Source organism: Notothenia rossii (genome assembly GCF_949606895.1).
Source record: "Notothenia rossii genome assembly, chromosome: 11".
Lineage (NCBI taxonomy): Eukaryota > Metazoa > Chordata > Actinopteri > Perciformes > Nototheniidae > Notothenia > Notothenia rossii.
In genome coordinates, this window is record NC_136910.1 from 58,295,833 (window position 1) to 58,300,832 (window position 5,000).

The 5,000-nt window shown below is 42.2% G+C and overlaps 1 protein-coding gene across 6 annotated transcripts in view; it reads left to right on the forward strand.

The window, feature by feature from the left end:
• The window catches only part of LOC307025482 (multiple C2 and transmembrane domain-containing protein 1-like), a 57,512-nt gene that overhangs the window by 15,745 nt on the left and 36,767 nt on the right, over positions 1 to 5,000 (forward strand). The window lies entirely within an intron of this gene.

The following is a 5,000-nucleotide window of genomic DNA, read 5'->3' on the forward strand; positions in this document are numbered from 1 at the left end:
ACACGAGCTAACCCAAAGAGTAGGTAACACGAGGTAACCCAAAGAGTAGGTAACACGAGGTAACCCAAAGAGTAGGTAACACGAGGTAACCCAAAGAGTAGGTAACACGAGGTAACCCAAAGAGTAGGTAACACGAGGTAATCCAAAGAGTAGGTAACACGAGGTAACCCAAAGAGTAGGTAACACGAGGTAACCCAAAGAGTAGGTAACACGAGGTAACCCAAAGACTAGGTAACACGAGGTAACCCAAAGAGTAGGTAACACGAGGTAACCCAAAGAGTAGGTAACACGAGCTAACCCAAAGAGTAGGTAACACGAGGTAATCCAAAGAGTAGGTAACACGAGGTAATCCAAAGAGTAGGTAACACGAGGTAACCCAAAGAGTAGGTAACACGAGGTAATCCAAAGAGTAGGTAACACGAGGTAACCCAAAGAGTAGGTAACACGAGGTAACCCAAAGAGTAGGTAACACGAGGTAACCCAAAGAGTAGGTAACACGAGGTAACCCAAAGAGTAGGTAACACGAGGTAACCCAAAGAGTAGGTAACACGAGGTAACCCAAAGAGTAGGTAACACGAGGTAACCCAAAGAGTAGGTAACACGAGGTAACCCAAAGAGTAGGTAACACGAGGTAACCCAAAGAGTAGGTAACACGAGCTAACCCAAAGAGTAGGTAACACGAGGTAATCAAAAGAGTAGGTAACACGAGGTAACCCAAAGACTAGGTAACACGAGGTAATCCAAAGAGTAGGTAACACGAGCTAACCCAAAGAGTAGGTAACACGAGGTAACCCAAAGAGTAGGTAACACGAGGTAACCCAAAGAGTAGGTAACACGAGGTAACCCAAAGAGTAGGTAACACGAGGTAACCCAAAGAGTAGGTAACACGAGGTAACCCAAAGAGTAGGTAACACGAGCTAACCCAAAGAGTAGGTAACACGAGGTAATCAAAAGAGTAGGTAACACGAGGTAACCCAAAGACTAGGTAACACGAGGTAACCCAAAGAGTAGGTAACACGAGGTAACCCAAAGAGTAGGTAACACGAGCTAACCCAAAGAGTAGGTAACACGAGGTAATCCAAAGAGTAGGTAACACGAGGTAACCCAAAGAGTAGGTAACACGAGCTAACCCAAAGAGTAGGTAACACGAGGTAATCCAAAGAGTAGGTAACACGAGGTAACCCAAAGAGTAGGTAACACGAGGTAATCAAAAGAGTAGGTCACATGAGGTAATCAAAAGAGTAGGTAACACGAGGTAACCCAAAGACTAGGTAACACGAGGTAACCCAAAGAGTAGGTCACATGAGGTAATCAAAAGAGTAGGTAACACGAGGTAAACCAAAGAGTAGGTAACACGAGGTAATCCAAAGAGTAGGTAACACGAGGTAACCCAAAGACTAGGTAACACGAGGTAATCCAAAGAGTAGGTAACACGAGGTAACCCAAAGAGTAGGTAACACGAGGTAACCCAAAGAGTAGGTAACACGAGGTAACCCAAAGAGTAGGTAACACAAGGTAATCCAAAGAGTAGGTAACACGAGGTAACCCAAAGAGTGGGTAACACGAGGTAAACCAAAGAGTAGGTAACACGAGGTAACCCAAAGAGTAGGTAACACGAGGTAACCAAAAGAGTAGGTAACACGAGGTAACCCAAAGAGTAGGTAACACGAGGTAACCCAAAGAGTAGGTAACACAAGGTAACCCTAAGAGTAGGTAACACGAGGTAACCCAAAGAGTAGGTAACACGAGGTAACCCAAAGAGTAGGTAACACGAGGTAACCCAAAGAGTAGGTAACACGAGGTAACCCAAAGACTAGGTAACACGAGGTAATCCAAAGAGTAGGTAACACGAGGTAACCCAAAGAGTAGGTAACACGAGGTAACCCAAAGAGTAGGTAACACGAGGTAACCCAAAGAGTAGGTAACACAAGGTAATCCAAAGAGTAGGTAACACGAGGTAACCCAAAGAGTGGGTAACACGAGGTAAACCAAAGAGTAGGTAACACGAGGTAACCCAAAGAGTAGGTAACACGAGGTAACCAAAAGAGTAGGTAACACGAGGTAACCCAAAGAGTAGGTAACACGAGGTAACCCAAAGAGTAGGTAACACGAGGTAACCCAAAGAGTAGGTAACACAAGGTAACCCTAAGAGTAGGTAACACGAGGTAACCCAAAGACTAGGTAACACGAGGTAATCAAAAGAGTAGGTAACACAAGGTAACCCTAAGAGTAGGTAACACGAGGTAACCCAAAGAGTAGGTAACACGAGGTAACCCAAAGAGTAGGTAACACGAGGTAACCCAAAGAGTAGGTAACACGAGGTAACCCAAAGAGTAGGTAACACGAGGTAACCCAAAGAGTAGGTAACACGAGGTAACCCAAAGAGTAGGTAACACGAGGTAACCCAAAGAGTAGGGAACACGAGGTAATCCAAAGAGTGGGTAACACGAGGTAACCAAAAGAGTAGGTAACACAAGGTAACCAAAAGATTAGGTAACACGAGGTAACCCAAAGAGTAGGTAACACGAGGTCCCATCCAGACAAAACGAACTGTGACAATCAGACACAGGAGGGAAAGAAGGAAGACCAGACACAGGGAGAACAGAATTACAACATAAAATCATGACAAGACAGACAACTAAGATTGTGACAGAAAACTAGGATTGTGACAGAAAACTAAGATTGTGACATTTAGTGAAGCGAGGAGTCGTTATTCTGCATTGAGCAGTGAACATCGACCACATCAGATCCTAGCCAAATGCAGTGTGCTGCCACTTTAACATTGAATTGAAGGAGAGAAACGACCTGAACTACACACAGCTATCTCTACAGGCAGTGAGGAGACGTGAACTGTTCTTTTGTCCTTTTGTGTAAAAAACCTCAAAATTCTGGCATTTTCTAAAAAATCTGACTTTTTTTCTACAAAAATCGGACTTTCTCAAAAATCGGACTTTTTCTCCAAATGTTATCTTTTTCTGAATACTTAATAATCACTGGTCTCCAGCTTGAGCTTGAACCTCAGGATCCATGTATCTGTGATCCTCTCCAGAATGGAAGGAGTCATCACATACAGAGCATCAGCTAGTTCCTGAACAGTGTCCTTCACATGCTGATATCCAAGAGAGGGAGTTCCACAGTCACAAGATGGAGGAATAGAAAGCAGTATTCAATGTTTACTTCAGATTAGCTCCACGTCACAAATGATCATGCTTGTCATATTCTGGCTTTTTCTCAAAATTCTGTCTTTTTCAAAAAAATCTCAAAATTCTGTCTTTTTCAAAAAAATCTCAAAATTCTGTCTTTTTCAAAAAAATCTCAAAATTCTGTCTTTTTCTCAAAAAACACTGGTGGTGGTGATAAGTGGTTAGGTCCGGTTGGAAGGGAGAAGGTTAAGCTTGGCCCTGAGTTGGAAGCAGGAGGCGAAGGGGTGGAGGAGGGTTGCGCGTTGACACCTGGAAGACAGCTGATGGAAAAGGGGAGAGCATATAGAGGGATTAACAGGTGCGATAATTAGGCTTGTGAATGGAGGGAAGTGATAGGTTAGCTGAGGAGTGGCGCTCCCTATCATTTAGTGAAGGGAGCGAGTATTGCCATGACGTGCAATACGAAGTGATAGGTCTTCCTGCCTGAACTTGCGCTGAGCTTCATTAGTCATCACATACAGAGCATCAGTTCCTGAACAGTGTCCTTCACATGCTGATGTCCAAGAGAGGGAGTTCCACAGTCACAAGATGGAGGAACACCGGTTCTTCTATGTAATCATAAATCCTGTCATGTACTAAATCAGGGGTGGGGAACCTCCGGCCTCCGGGCCGTATATGGCCCGCGAGACCATTTGGTACGGCCCTCGAGGTCATTTATAAACACACGCAAAAAAGAAAAAAATTGAAGAAATATAGACCGCAAAAAAATTAAAAAAGCGAGTGCCTGTTTCTCCTGGCCAAGATTAGGGTCTTTGAACACAACACGAGCCTAACGTGTCATCAGAACGCCGCTCCGGCACTTCACAAATTGCAATACCCATAAGGAGCCGTACACATGCCGTAGTTTTTGCATGGCTGTGTCATTAGTTGAAAGCCCAGTGGGCGATCTGTTCATCTGTCATACTGATCATACAGTCAATAACTTAGTTGTTATTAGCATCTGGTTAGCTAGCTATGCTAACGAATATAAGAAGCTTTTTCTCCAACCAGTGAGGTAAAGGCACTTCTTTATCATCATCTTTATTGATATCTTTATTTATTTTATCTTTATTTATCTGTGATTTTGTTTTACTTGCTTGTAAGCGCTTTGAGCACCAGGAAAAGCGCTTTATAAATGTAATGTATATTATTATTAGTATTATTATTGATATGATCATTATAGTATAGAATAAAGTAAACAGGTATAAAATACTACATGACAGTAAAAAAAAGTTGTTATTAATAAACAATAATACAGTTTGAAAGGGGAGTGATTTGTAAAATATCCATAAAGAAAAATAAAATCTGCTTTCAGTTCTGTTTCATCTGGGTGTTGAGAGATGTATCCATCGATCTCTTCATGTTGCTCTCAAAGTGCACCAGATTGATGCTTTTAACTTCAATATTTAAAAATAAATCTTCCCGGGGCAGATCCCCCACCACTTAAATCATGTCCACATGGATAGGATACTAAATACATTTTCACACATCTTGTGTCCATATCTTTCTGTTTTGGTGGTCATGCCACACCGTGCACGTGAATGCATGCACGAGTCATGGTTAGATATCTGGATTAAGAGTTTGCTTTTTCTTTGTACAGCATGAAAGAAAGGCCAAATGAATGGGCTGTGATTTTTTAGTCTTTTTAAGCAGAGTTCAATAATTTGTACGGCCCACGGAGGATGTTTAAAAAATTGAAATGGCCCTTGAGAGGAAAAAGGTTCCCCACCCCTGTACTAAATACTCAGCTTTTTCTCAAAATGTTGGCTTTTTTCAAAAAATCTCAAAATTCTGACTTTCTCAAAATCCTGAGTTTTT